Source organism: Saimiri boliviensis, chromosome 9 (assembly GCF_048565385.1).
Source record: "Saimiri boliviensis isolate mSaiBol1 chromosome 9, mSaiBol1.pri, whole genome shotgun sequence".
Taxonomy (NCBI): domain Eukaryota; kingdom Metazoa; phylum Chordata; class Mammalia; order Primates; family Cebidae; genus Saimiri; species Saimiri boliviensis.
Genome location: NC_133457.1, coordinates 126,876,372 through 126,891,361, shown reverse-complemented (window position 1 = coordinate 126,891,361; position 14,990 = coordinate 126,876,372). Strand labels below are relative to the sequence as shown.

General features: G+C 54.0%; 1 protein-coding gene and 1 long non-coding RNA gene across 6 annotated transcripts in view; both read left to right on the top strand.

The window, feature by feature from the left end:
- ZBTB46 (zinc finger and BTB domain containing 46) overlaps window positions 1–14,990 on the top strand; it is a 90,241-nt gene that overhangs the window by 56,385 nt on the left and 18,866 nt on the right. The window lies entirely within an intron of this gene.
- LOC141585728 (uncharacterized) lies at window positions 978–14,798 on the top strand. Its single transcript, XR_012519392.1, has 3 exons — window positions 978–5,749; window positions 6,916–6,961; window positions 7,052–14,798. It is a non-coding gene; the product is annotated as an uncharacterized LOC141585728 (long non-coding RNA).

The following is a 14,990-nucleotide window of genomic DNA, read 5'->3' as shown; positions in this document are numbered from 1 at the left end:
GAAGGGAGATGGGGCGGGGGGCGGTGGAAGGGAGATGGGGGGCGGTGGAAGGGAGATGGGGTGGGGGCAGTGGAAGGGAGATGGGGCGGGGGGCATAAATGTCCCCAGCTGAACCCAAGTGTTTATGTACCCACCAAGATATGGCCAAAGGTTCTGCCACTGCCGTTTCGGGCTCACCCCAGACTTATTGACTTCGTGGTGAGATGGAGCTGGGGGGGTGCCTTTAGCTTTCAGAGTTAAAAAAACAAAAACAAACTCACCCCAGCCAGCCCCAGCCAGCTGCCTTCTGTTCCCGCACTCACATGGGCCCCTGGGTGAACCTGGCACTGCACTCAGTGTGTGGGTGAGACTGAGTGAGGGGGTGAGGGTGAGTGAGGGGGTGAGGGTGAGTGGGGGTGAGGGTGAGTGAGGGGTGAGGGTGAGTGGGGGTGAGGGTGAGTGAGGGGTGAGGGTGAGTGAGGGGTGAGGGTGAGTGGGGGGTGAGGGTGAGTGAGGGGTGAGGGTGAGTGGGGGGTGAGGGTGAGAGGGGGTGAGGGTGAGTGAGGGGGTGAGGGTGAGTGAGGGGTGAGGGTGAGTGGGGGTGAGGGTGAGTGAGGGGTGAGGGTGAGTGGGGGGTGAGGGTGAGTGGGGGGTGAGGGTGAGTGAGGGGTGAGGGTGAGTGGGGGGTGAGGGTGAGTTAGGGGGTGAGGGTGAGTGAGGGGGTGAGGGTGAGTGGGGGGGTGAGGGTGAGTGAAGGGTGAGGGTGAGTGGGGGGTGAGGGTGAGTGAGGGGGTGAGGGTGAGTGGGGGGTGAGGGTGAGTGAGGGGTGGGGGTGAGTGAGGGGTGGGGTGAGTGAGGGGTGAGGGTGAGTGAGGGGTGGGGGTGAGTGAGGGGTGGGGCTGAGTGGGGGTGGGGGTGAGTGGGGGGTGGGGTGTATGGGGGGTGGGGGTGAGTGGGGGGTGAGGGTGAGTGAGGGGTGGGGGTGAGTGGGGGTGAGGGTGAGTGAGGCGTGAGGGTGAGTGAAGCCCCGTTTCTCTCCAGGGTAGGAGGCCCCGGGTTCGGGGCGTGGAGCTCCAGGGCTGTGTCCCTGGGTGCGTTGCGAGCGGTGTGGACACCTGGTTTCCCGAGTATTGAGAGAAGTCAGGAACGCGCCGGCTGCCCCTGGTGCTGGGGTTTGGGAAGTGAATCTGATTTTTTTTTTTTTTTTAATCGCCACCACCCTTAGATACCGAGTATCTGATTCTTGACGCTGCTCTGCGGTAATTTTACAAGTTGGTTTTCACGAGCACTGAAATATTTTCGTGTTTTCGCGTTGGTTCAAGTACCGACCGGACCTGTGTGGCTGATGAGGACACGCGTGGAAGGCAGCGTTCACCGTCCTTCCTTCTGCGTGCTCCGTGGCCAGCCGTGGGGTTGGAGGGCTTTGGCCCTGGGAGGGAGGCCTGGGCCGAGCTGGGACAGGCGGCACGCGCTGTGGGCGCTGGGCTTCACGGGCGTCCTGTGGCCTCACGTTCCACGTCTGAAAAACGGGGCACGGGCGCTCAGTCACACAGCTGTTGTGAATTCAAACAAAAGAGCGTTTCTAAAACATGGAGCATGGTGCGGGCAGAGTGTGGGTGATTGATGCTTCAAAGTGTCGGCCCCGTCCCTTCTCAAATGCAGCAGTGTGCTTGTCGGCAGAAATGGTTGGATCTGACCAAACTCCTGGGCCTTTTCAGGAGGCAGAGGCTGGGCACATGGGCTTCCTGCAGCCGCCGGCCAGAGGGACCTCGGGGCACGTTTTGTGGGCGTCAGGAGGGACAGGCTGGGTGCGCGCCGGTGGGTGTGGTCGAAGGGGGAGCCCCAGGCCTCCTTCCGTCCCTCCCCTCCATCGCCTTTCACCTAAGGGTGTGGGCGCTTTCTGTTTCCTCTGGGTGCTCTCAGATGGTCGTTGAGGCTCCTTCAGGGCAGGGACCCTCCACACACGCGGCTCCTTCGCAGCGCCCAGGTCTGGCTGGTTCGTCTTGGTCATTAAGCATTACTCTGGGGGCCTGGGCAATGTGGTGACACCCCGTCCCTACCAGAAATTAGCCGAGCATGATGACATGTGTGCCCATAGTCCCGGCTTCTCCGGAGGCTGAGGTGGGAGGGTCGCTTGAGCCTGGGAGGTTAAGGCTGCAGTGAGCCGTGATCGCACCACTGCCCTCTAGCCTGGGCAACAGAGCAAGACCCTGTCTCAAAAAAAAAAAAAGAAATGCCATTGGACTGAGGGGAAAGGATGTGTCTGTGCTTCTTCTGCTGTGTCTGCGCCCAACAGCTTCCCGTGGTGTGGCTCTGTCCAGGAAGCCTTTGGGGGTCTGCCTGTGCAGCCGATGGGTCAGAGGGCACAGCTTGCTGGGAGACATGGATTTCACTGTGGCGGCCAAGCAGAGGGACCTGGTGCCAGCGTCTGACCTTGGGGAGCACACACCCCACTTGGTGGCCCTGGCAGTTTTCCCCCTTCCTCCTCTGGGCTTCTCTGTTCTGGGGCCCCTTTCGGGCAGGGTGGCCTTGGGGCTGGGGCCTTGCGTGGTTCTGGCTTATTCCCAGGGCCCCTCCCTGCACGGAGAATGCTGTGTCCTCTGCATTTTGAGTGTGCCCTAAATCCTGAAGGTGGAGTAAGGGCACAGTCGGCACTCCTGGGGTTGTATGTTTTTGGGTTTTTTGTTTGCTTTTTTGACAGACAGAGTCTTGCTGTCTTCCCCAGGCGGGAGCGCAGAGGCGTGATCTCGGCTCACGGCAGCCTCCGCCTCCCAGACTCCAGCAGTTTTCCTGCCTCAGCCTCCCAAGTAGCTGGGACTACAGGTGTGTGCTCCCACAGCCCACTAATTTTTATATTTTTAGTAGAGGTGGGGTTTCACCATGTTGGCCAGGCTGATCTCCAACTCCTGACCTCAGGTGATCCGCCCCCCTCGGCCTCCCAAAGTGCTGGGATGACAGACGTGAGCCACTGTACCAGGCCCCATCTCAAATTTTAGTATATCTGTGACTAATTCCAGGTGAAGCTGGTTGCTGAGTCTTCTGTTATTTCTCTTATGTTACAGCCTCACTTTTAATATTCTAAATTTTCCACTTCTCTTGTAAGAATTTGCCCTTCTGGGCCAGGCATGGTGGCTCACACCTGTAATCCCAGCACTTTGGGAGGCTGAAGCAGGTGGATCACCTGACGTCAAGAGTTTGAGACCAGCCTGGCCAACATGAAACCCCATCTTTACTAAAAATAAAAAAATTACCCGGGCTTGGTGGCCAGCACTTCTAATCCCAGCTACTTGGGAGGCCGAGGCAGGAAAATTGCTTGAACCTGGAGGAGGAGGTTGCAGTGAGCCGAGGTTGTGCCACTGCACTCCAGCCTGGGCGACAAGAGTAAAACTCAGTCCAAAAAAAAAAAAAAAAAAAAAAAAACTTGCCCTTTTGTTTTCTGTAAATGTGGTTTAGAAGTTGTCAGCATCCTTTGCTGGTCAGGCTGTGGACTGGGTGACAGAGACCGCAGCCCTTGGAGGGGGACGTGTTACGTCAAAACATCGTTTTCTGGCATCCTGAGCGGCCCCGCCTGTCTGTGGCTTGCACTGAAGTGAATGATGGAAAAGCTCAGGAAATACCTGGATTTCCCAAAGTTCCGTGGTTGTCCCTGACGGTGGCCGCAAGGAATCTGTTGAGAAGTAACCCGGGACGCCGGCACCTGTGCCCGGGGAGGCGTCGCCGAAGCCGCTCGGTGTGATTTGGAGGTGGAGTCGTGGCTTCCCTCTGGGAGGGCTGCCGCGGGGCTGCGTGGGGGCATCGCTGGCTCCAGGGAGGTCCTCAGCGTTAGTCACGCCACCCCGCTCGCTGGTACCTGGGTGGACACTGACGGGGGACAGAGCGGAGTGCCGGTGTCTGGCGCGGTCTGCTGATCAGAAGCGTTTTGCTCTCTCAACAACATGCAGGAACACCAGGCTGGGCACCGCGTCTCACCCCTCCCCTCAACGCTTTCTGCAGGTGCGTGGACACCGTGGGTGCTGTGTCTTCTCATTGTTGGATGTGGGGGTGACTGGGGTCGGCCGGGGGTGCAGCTCCCTGTGGCTTGCGGGTGACCCCCATCCTGTAGCTCCAGAAATGCTCCCTGAGCCCAGGTGCCGCCCGCCCCTCTCCTCTGCTCCCCGACGGAAGAGAGGACAGATGAGCAGCCTCGGCCGGGTGAGGGCCCCATTCCCTGCCCTCAGAGCACAGGGCACGCACCTTCCACTCAGGCACCCCTGGGAGGGTCTTGGGACCTGGCTGCCGTGCCGGGCTGGGCGGCGTCTTGACCTGTGACCTCCTCCGTGCGCTGGCTGCGACGAGCTTTTCGGGGGCCGAGGCTCTTGTTAGCGAGTCTCCAGTGTCCCATCGAGCATATCCCCCAGTGGCCTGGTCCATCCTCGCTGTGTGTCGATGGCAGCTTTGCGGTGCGGGGCGCCAGGATGGGGATGCCAGCTCCTGCCCCATTCTCCTGGCAGTGAATGTGGCTGTGATTTTACAACACGGGACAGGCGTGGCAATCTTGCCTAAGAATGGGATGGAATGGGATGATAGTCGCAGGTTCTGAGTTCAGAGGACCGTTAAATATGCAGGCAGCAGGCCAGCATCACGGAGGAGCAAGGGGTGGTTCTGGAACACTCTAGAAGAACTGAACTAGTTTCCTTGGATTTGTAGGACCAGTAGGCTCGGCATGGCTGTTAAACAGATGACAGTTTCGTTACGAGACCGTGAGTCTCGGATGTCCCCGTCAGAGGACTGGCCGCGCTTCTCACTCAGTTCTGCTTCACGTCACTGTTCATCCCACCCTTTTCCCGCAGTAGGCAGCCTCCTCCCCGCCCACGGTCCTTGTCCACTCAGTAGGGACGTGAAAAGTGTCGTTCAGGCTCCGAACGTGGCTGCCCACAAGTTGTGCTGTGGTGGCACGGACCTGACCCCCGGGGCCTTGAGGCGTCTGCACAGCGCCGGGGAGGTTGTCACCCCCACAGCAGACGAACCCAGGCCCTCTGGAGCCTGGCCCTGTAACCTGCCTCCCTCTGTTCAGAAGCGCCAAGGATTCTCGGGACGGCCATGGCGCCGCCGTCCCACCTCCGCGAAGGTCATCCAGCTCCCTGCGGTCCTGTCCCGGAGGGACGGCTTCCGGCCAGCTGGCTCCTGGTGAAGGGCCGTGGGGCCATGGGTACGGCCAGGCCCAGGCGTCGGGAGGTGTTTTGTGGAGAACAGTCTCATGGCTTGTCTTCGTTTTGATCGTGGTTTAAAGACTGTTTCCCGGTGGTAAAGGGTGAGCCGAGAACTTTCACTTGATTCTGGATCGAGTTTCCGACCAAAGGGCTTTTGGTGGAAATGTCACTGCTGTTTCAGGCAGTCCGGGCCACCGTGGCGTTCCCGTCCGGAGAGCTTCTCCAGCCCAGTGTTCAGGCTCCGGAGGGCGTTTCTCCAGGCCAGAGGCGTTCCCGTCCGGAGAGCTTCTCCAGTCCGAAGTGTTCATGCTCCGGAGAGTGCTTCTCTAGTCCAGAGTGTTCACACCCCGACCTCCTCCGCCAGAACCCTCTGTTGGAATCACCTGGCTCCCAGGAGAGAGACCCACCCTGGACACGTCACTGGTGGAGACCCCAGGCGTTTGGGGTTGGCCAGCTGATCAAAGCAAACACCCACCTCCAGCGAGACCTTCGGTCATCACCGGGCACGTGCTGCATACCGGGAAGATTGTCGGTGCTTCTGGAACTCTCTAGAACCCAGCAGCTGGTGCACGTTCCCATGGGTGAGACTCCTTTCCTGTGTTCCCAGGGCCTGGGTCCCTTGTGAGGGTCACTGATGGCAGAGCAGAAGCCCCTCCACCCTCCATCCTCAGAGCCACAGGATGGGCTCTGGGGAACCACTAGGCCCAGCCCAGGGAGCCGGCGCTGCCTCCTCCAGCTCAGGTAAGGATACCAGGGTGGCCAACCTTGTCTGGGGCAGCTGGGCCAGACACTCGGGGTGTGGTGTCCCTGATACCCATGTACATGTCACCACGTCCCAGTGAGCCCGGCATCTCTGAGGAGGTGCCCTCCTCTCCCACCCTCAACTCAACCAGGTACACAGAAAACCCATTTGAGGTCAACAGAGCTATTAGCTTTTCAACAGTTACTGTTCCACTCCCACAGCAATAGGCTGTATGAAGTGGAATTGGTTTTTATATCTTGAGAAATTATTTGTCCCTAGTGTAAAGACATTTGATTTGTATCACAGTAGGTTGGAAACACCAGTTCCTAGAACTCAGTGATGGCGGTTGGTCCCTTCCAGGCCTGGTCACTGCATGTTTCTAGCCAAGCCCTACTCAGCCACTGCCCCGGCCCGAGCCACGCGGTGCAGCAACAGACGGCATTCTCCTTCTTGTGCCTGAAGCTGCAGGGTCTTTTCTAGAAAGAAAGGGCTGTGGGGTGTGTTTGCCTCCCTGGAGAAAAAAAATTCTTTAACAAGATCTCAACCACTTTTTTTTTTGAGATGGGTTCTGACTCTGTCACTCAGACTGGAGTACAGTGGCGTGATCTCAGCTCATTGCAAACCCTGCCTCCCGGGTTCAAGCAGTTCTCGTGCCTCAGCCTCCCGAGTAGCTGGGATTACAGGATAGGGCGTCCCGTCAGGCACACCACCAATACCTGGCTAATTTTGTATTTTCAGTAGAGATGGGGTTTCACCATGTTGGCCAGGCTGGTCTTGAACTCATGACCTCAGGTGATCTGCCTGCTTCAGCCTCCCAACGTGCTGGGATTACAGGCATGAGCCCTGTGCCTGGCCTCACCCACGTATTTTGAATTTTAAAATTAATTGCTGTTCCACACGAGTCATCTCTCACAGGGTAGTTTTGGTGGGGGTGTTAATGTTTTGTTAGTGCACATTTTTTTGGGTGTCTGTTCATTGAGAATTAATCACAGGCTTCCTTTCCAGATGGCTGTTGACAGGCTGTCTTTGTAGCGATTGGACAGCGTCCCAGGTGAGTAAGGGCGGCGGAGCGTCCACCCTAGAAGTCTTGGCTGAGTTTATCCCACGCTGACGTCCATAACGTGTCTGTCTCTGCTTCCAGATCGACACCTATCGTGGCGTGGAGACCTGGGTGGAGCAGTCCTCTTCCGGAGCTGGCTCCTGCTGGCACGAGGGTGGGTTTCTGCAGGGCCTGTGGCCTGTCCAGGACGCTCGAGGAGTCTTCTTCCAGCCCAGGCCTGGATGGACTTGCCCAGCCCTGGGGGCAGCCACTGCCGGGATGGCTTGGCCTCACCTGGAGCTCTGTGGGCACTGACAGCTTTGCCCTGAGGCCAGCTAAGGAGCCCCATGAAGAAAGTGACCCCCAGAAGCAAAGGCATCTCCCCTGCTTGAAGTGGCCCGGGACAGAACGGCGGTGCCCCCGGTCCGTGTGCTGGAGTCAGCGTTTGCCTCGATGCTGCGGCCAGGGCTTTGGTGTCCGGGTCCCGGTGGCTGGCTCGGTGCAGCCCGCCCAGGCGCAAGAACTCGGGAAGTGTGTGGGAGTAGAGCGGGAAACTGGGCAGCTGCACAGCTGCGTCGGTGAGGGGCGTCCTCGGAGACCTGTGACGGGAGCCAGTGCGTGCCTTTCTGTGGTCAGTTCTCCAGTCCTTTGTCGGCCGCTGCCAGGTGAAGGTGTCTCCGTGCCCAGCTGCCGGGCAGGTGGGGCAAGGGGACCTCCAGCTTCTGCCTGGTGACCAGTATCCATGGGATTGCCAAGGTCTGGGGATGGGGCTTTCTGGGGCAGGAAAACATGTCCCCAACTGTGGGAAATGGAGCCCTGGAGCTCCCACCCAGCTACTTTCTAGAAAGGCTCCAAGGACAAAGCCTGCCATGGCATCTGGGCGGTGTGCACCTGGCAGGCGTGCGGCATTCCACATGTTGGCATGGAATCACAGGAAGGTGCTTCTTTTCCGAAAGAGCACCCCATGCGTGCCACCGCCCATCCTTGATGGACGCGTGAGGTTCAGTGTCAGCTTTCTTCTCAGAGCAGGCGGCGATGGACTTGGTGGGCTCCAGGGACCCGGGGCAAGGTCTCACCTTGGCCAAGCAGCAGGAGCCCCAGGAGGGAAACAGGTTCTGGAATAATTCCCCAAAACCTGTTTCTGGAATCCCCTTTCCAGATTCTGGAATAACCAGAAGCGCCATGTGGCCGGAAAGGTGGTGTCTTGGGGGAGCCCACTTCCAGGCCAGAGACGCGTCCTGCAATCTGCCCAGCAGCCCGTCCCCCTTCCAGATGGTCCCCACCTTTACTGCAGCCCATCTCGTCTGCGGGAGCCTTCCGAGCTGCTCAAATATGTATGTTCCTGAGATGAGTTTTTGAAGATGGGATTTCTGGCAAGGATTGGGGCATTTTCCCAAAGGTGACGACACCCTGCCGGTGTCTGTGAGACAGATAGGCCAAACCTTCGGAGCTGCCAGATGCTGCTTCATGCAAATTCCTGCTGGGGTTTTAATGTCAGTTGCAGAGAAAATGAAGCTTTTCTGATTTAGCTGGTCAAAATGCCATCTCTTTGCTGGGCACAGTGGCTCACACCTGTAATCCCCGAATGTTGGCCGGCCATGGCAGGCAGATCACCTGAGGTCAGGAGTTCAAGACCAGCCTGGCCAGCATGGTGAAACCCCGTCTCTATTAAAAATACAAAAATTAGCTGGGCGTGGTGACGTTTGCCTGTAGTCCCACCTACTCGGGAGGCTGAGGCAGGAGAATTGCTTGAGCCCAGGAGGCGGAGTGTACAGTTGGCTGAGATTGTGACAGAGTGAGACTCCATCTCAAAAAAAGAAAAAGGATCTCTCAGCTCTTGGGCCTGAGACTGTATGTCTCAACCTGGGCATGTGACAGGAGAAATGGGCGGCGTCTGACCGTGAGATTAGTCACACGTGGTCTCTGTGCTCACGGACAGGGCACACCCTGGTGCTGCTGAAGCAGAGACATCAGAGGCCACATGGCCACTTGGCCTTTTGCTCTCCAGTGTGGTTAGCAGGTGGACCCAGCAGGGAGAGAGTTGTCTTGGGAGATTGATAAGGAGGTTGTAGAGATTCTCTCTGAACCATTGTGATAAGAGTTTGGTTAACTTTTTTTTTTTTACTTTTTTTTTTCTAAGATGGAGTCTCGCTTTGTTGCCTAGGCTGGAGTGCAGTGGCGTGATCTCAGCTCACTGCAACCTCCTCCTCCCAGGTTCAAGCGATTCTCCTGCCTCAGCCTCCCGAGTAGCTGGGATTACGGGAGCCCACCACCATGCCCGGCTAAGTTTTGTATTTTTAGTAGAGATGGGATTTCATTCACCATGTTGGTCAAGCTGGTCTTGAAATCCTGACCTCATTATCTGCTCACCTCAGCCTCCCAAAGTGCTGGGATTATGGGCATGAGCCACTGTGGCCGGCAGAGTTTGGTTAACTTTTTAAAAACAATTTAAAAATTGTAGACACATGCCATAGAACGTAAAAAAAATATGTTTGTGGTAGATAGTAAAGGGACGGGGTGGGGAGTGAAGTGATAAGCACGGTGAGAACATTTGTAGAGTGGACAGCAGTACGACTTTATCCGCACTTCTAACATTCCTCCCCTGAAACTACACAGACATTCACTCAGCATGTGGAGTTTTCAGACAGAGCGCAGTGGCTCATGCCTGTAATCCCAATACTTTGGGGAGGTTGTGGCAGGAGAAGCTTAAACGTAAGAGTTCAAGACCAGCCTGGGCAACATAGGGAGACCCTGCTCTACAAAAAATGTAAACATGAGCTGAGCATGGTGGTGCACATGTGTTGTCCCAGGTACTCAGGAGCGGAGGAGGGAGGATCGCTTGAGCACGGAGGTCAAGGCTGCAGTGAGCAGTGATTACACCCCTGCGCTCCAGCTGGGCAGCAGAGTATAACCTTGTCTCAAAAAACAAAAGCAACCAACACACAAAGAAATTTGCAGCAAATTCATTTAAATATTCCATGTCATATTTTGTTCACTTTGAAATAATACTGCTCAGAGGTTGACTTAAAAGATATTTTTAAAAATGTACCAAGTAACATTAGTCTTTCTTTAAAAGAGAATTTCAATAATAAAAGCTTGGTTCTTTCTTTAGGTCCCTTTTACTGCCACAAAACTTGATTCATGTTTACAGAATTCATGCTGGGCCAGGTGCAGTGGCTCACGCCTGTAATCCCAGCACTTTGGGAGGCTGAGGCAGGCGGATCACCTGAGGTCAGGAGTTCAAGACCACCCTGGCCCACATGGAGAAACCCTGTCTCTACTGAAACTACAAAATTCGCTGGGTGTGGTGGTGCATGTCTGTAATCCCAGCTACTCGGGAGGCTGAGACAGGAAAGTCGCTTGAACCCAGGAGGCAGAGGTTGTGGTGAGCTGAGATTGCACCATCGCACTCCAGTCTGGGCAACAAGAGCGAAATTCAGTCTCAAAAAAAAAAAAATTCATTTTGGGTTTCTTGGCCTATTTACCATTTTCACAGAATGCAAGCGGGTGGCCTAACAGACTGGGGTGGGTACCAGTCATTACAACAAGAGTGTGTGTGTGTGTGTGTGTGTGTGTGTGTGTGTGTGTATGTAGAAATTAAGACTTCAGGCTGGGCGCAGTGGCACATGCTTTTGATCCCAACTCTTTAGGAAGCTGAGGAAGGTGGATCACCTGAGCTTAAGAGTTCAAGACCAGCCCAGGCAACATGACGAAGCCTCATCTCTACAGTTACTCTGGAGGCTGAGCTGGAGGATCGCTTGAGCCCAGGAGGTCAAGGCTGCAGTGACCTGTGATTACACCACAGAGTCAGACCCTGTCTGAAAAAAGAATAGAAACTCCCACACATAACCTCTCTGGGAGGGGAGCCAGTGCAGGTGGGATGACGCTGTGATCCTGGAGAGAAGAGAGCTCAGACAAGTGCCCTTCACCCAGTGGTGCTGCCGGCCTGTTTCCCAAACCTCGGAGCAGGAAGTGGAGCCTGAGGGAAGGTGCCGTGCTTTTGTGCCACTAGTACAGAGGTTGTCCCTTGGGGCAGCCAAAGGAGCCAGGACTTGAGGGGTAGAACCCCAAAAAGCAAGAAACAGAAGGACCCCAGACTCTGCATACAACTGCCCCCCACCCCAAGCCTCTAAGACACACACACACACACACACACACACACAGAGAGAGAGAACAACGCTGCAAGAACCGGAGCAGAACAGCGCTGGGAGTGGGGCTGCGTCACTCTGCAGTCATGCACGTGAAGGTGCAGGCTGGAGACCAAATCCTGGCAAGGTGGAGGGGTCTGGGAAATGTCCAGGCTTTCAGGTGAGACTCCACGGGGACCATGTCCTGAAGCTTGCTTGCTTCCTGCCCTCAACTCATTCCCCAGAAGTAAAACCAAAAACAGTCAGACCAGCCCCAAAGGCTAAAATGAAGCCTTCACAGGATCAGAGGAATTCTCTGGCATCTACTTAGCAGAGACAGAAGTGAAACAACCACTATGATAAAACACCAACTCAAGTGTCTTTGGGAGGAAATGCCAGAGTCTAAGTGTGACCCTCCTTTCATTTGCCACATCTAGCATCTAGTAGGACGTTACGGCGTGGGTTAACTACAGCAGCCAAATGACTAAAACCAGCCAGGAAAAACAGATACTGCAGCTCAAGGCAGGGACTTGAAGCTATCTATAACCAACATATGCAAGAAAATTGAGGAGATGATGGATAGAGATTAAAATATGGAAGACTTTCCAGAGAATTTGAACGTATAAAAGAGAAGTAGGCTGGGTGAGGTGGCTCACACCTGTAATCCCAGCACTTTGGGAGGCCGAGTGAGCAGATCACTTGAGGTCAGTTCAAGATCAGCCTGGCCAACATGGTGAAACACCATTTATACTAAAAATACAAAAATTAGCTGCGTGTGGTGGTGTGTGCCTGTGATCCCAGTTACTAGGGAGGCTGAGGTAGAAGAATTGCTTGAACCCGGGAAGTAGAGGATGCAGTGAGCTGAGATCGCAGCACTGCACTCCAGCTTTGATGACAGAGCAAGACTTTCTAAAAGAAAAAAAAAAGGTGGAAATTTTGGAACTGAAAATACAGCATCTGAAATTAAGAATTATTTGCAGAGTCTAAAAGCAGTCTGGACACAATAGACGGTAGAGTGAGCAAACTGGGAAACTGGTCCCTGAAAAATACTCATGCCAAGGCTTAGAGGAAATTCAATAAGAATGAGGAAAAAAGCAAAGAGACGTGTGGAACACAGTAACAATGTTTAATGTATGTGTAACTGGAGTTCCAGAAGAGGAAGGGATAGGAAATGGAACAGAAGCAGTGGCTAAAGAGGTTGTAGCTGAGACGTTCCCAAAACTGATGAAAGACATCAACCCACAGATTTAGGAAGCTCCGTGAGCCCTAAGCAGAATGGATACCAAACAAAAAATAAAACAACAAAAAACAGTCTAGGGACATTCTAGTCAAACTGTCGAAAATGAAAAACAGAAAGAAGCATCGTAAAAGCAGCCAGAGAAAACATGCTTCACTTTCAGAAGAACGACAGAACTGATGGCTGACTTCCCTTGTGTAGCTTCTGACTTTCCCAGGAACGATAGACACTAGAAGACAAGGAATGACATCTTTGAAGTGCTGGAAGGAGAAGCTCCATACCCAGCAAAAACATCACAGTTTAAGGGCATATAAAGCATATTGTCATACAAACAAAACCAGGAAGGCCGGGCGCGGTGGCTCAAGCCTGTAATCCCAGCACTTTGGGAGGCCGAGGCGGGTGGATCACGAGGTCGAGAGATCGAGACCATCCTGGTCAACAAGGTGAAACCCCGTCTTTACTAAAAATACAAAAAATTAGCTGGGCATGGTGGCGCGTGCCTGTAATCCCAGCTACTCAGGAGGCTGAGGCAGGAGAATTGCCTGAACCCAGGAGGCGGAGGTTGCGGTGAGCCGAGATCGCGCCATTGCACTCCAGCCTGGGTAACAAGAGCGAAACTCCGTCTCAAAAAAAAAAAAAAAACAACCAGGAAGATTCATTGCCAGATGACAAGAAGTACTGAAAAAAGTCCTCAGGCAAAAGAAAAAGTATCCGAGATGGGAGTGCAGCTCTGAAGAGTAGATAAGTACCAGAGGGGCTGCGTGCGGGGGCCACGCCTGTGATCCCAGCATGGCGGGAGGCCAAGGTGGGAAGAGGCCAGGAGTTTGAGACCAATATAGCAAGATCTCATTTCTACGAAAAAAATACTTATTTATTTATTTTGTTTATTTTTTGAGACAGGGTCGGTCTCTGTCGCCCTGGCTGGAGTGCAGTGGTCTGATCCCAGCTCACTGCAACCTCTGCCTCCCGGGTTCAAGTGATTCTCATGCCTCAGCCTCCCGAGAAGCTGGGATTACAGGTGCATGCCACCACCTCTGGCTAAATTTTTTGTATTTTTAGTAGAGACGTTTTGCCATGTTGCCCAGGCTGGTCTGGAACTCCTGGCCTCAGGTGATTTGCCCGCCTCTGCCTCCCAAAGTGCTAGGATTACAGGCATGAGCCACTGCACTTGGCCTATAAATTTTTTTTTTTAATTAGCTGGACGTGGTGGCTCATGCCTGTAGTTCCAGCCACTTGGGAGGCTGAGGTGGGAGGATCGTTTGAGCCCAGGAAGTGGAGGCTGCTGTGAGCCATGGTTACACTGCTGCACTCCAGCCTGGGTGACATGGCAAGGCTGTCTCTTAAAAAAAAGAAAAAGAAGGAAGCATGGGAAAGGGTAACCATGTGAGTAATAGAAAACAGTCTCGATAGTTTAAAGCAACAATTACAATATTGGGGATTTTTAAACATAAATAGAACCACAGTATATGGCACTGTTAGCATGTGAGGGGGGTAGACGAGAGTTAACTGTTGTGTGGTCCTTGCTCTTTCATAGTCACTTGCATGACGCCCACAGATAGTAAAAGTCATATGATTCACAGGCTCAGTGCAGAGAAGAAACGGAGTAATACTTGGTACAGTGTGGATCTGTGTCCTCAGCCAGAGCTCATGTTCACCTGCGGGCTGCAGTCATGGAGGTGGGGCCTGGTGGCTCCCTCCCCTCAGCACCATCCTGTGATGGTGAGGCCTCACAAGACCTGGTCGGTTAAGAGTATGTGGCACCTGCTCCGGGACCCTCTCTCCTGCTCCTACTACTGCCACGTGGACCTGCCCCAGGACCCTCTCTCTTGCTCCTGCTCCTGCCACGTGAGACACCTGCTCCCTCTTTGCCTTCCGCCATGACTGGAAGCTCCCTGAGGTCCCCCCAGAAGCTGATGCCACCATGCTTCCTGTACAGCAGAACCGTGAGCCATTTAAACCTCTTTTCTTGTAAATTATCCAGTCTCAGGTATTTCTTTATAGAATGGCCTGATACAACACTTGATTAATTTGAAAGAAGGCAAGAATCAGAGAATAAATGCGTGAAAAATAATATTTTTTTAAAAAGGCAAGAAAGGAAGGATAAGAACAAAAAGCATAAAGGACAAAAAAAAAAAAAATCAAGACGACGGCCTTACACCAGCCACGTCAGTAATTACATTATTAAAAATGGACCTTTGGGAGGCCGAGGCGGGTGGATCACGAGGTCGAGAGTTCGAGACCATCCTGGGCAACATGGTGAAACCCTGTCTCTACTAAAAACACAAAAAAATTAGCTGGGCATGGTGGCGCGTGCCTGTAATCCCAGCTACTCAGGAGGCTGAGGCAGGAGAATTGCCTGAACCCAGGAGGCGGAGGTTGCGGTGAGCCGAGATCGCGCCATTGCACTCCAGCCTGGGTAACAAGAGCGAAACTCCGTCTCAAAAAAAAAAAAAAAAAAAAAAATGGACAAAACACTTCAGTAAAAGAGACAATCAGCCTGTTTTTAAAAAGTATTGTTGGCTGGCTGCAGTGGCTCAAGCCTGTAATCCCAGCACTTTGGGAGGCCGAGGCGGGCAGATCATGAGGTCAAGAGATCGAGACCATCCTGGCCAACATCGTGAAACCCCATCTCTACTAAAAATACAAAAATTAGCTGGGCGTGGTGGTGCGTGTCTGT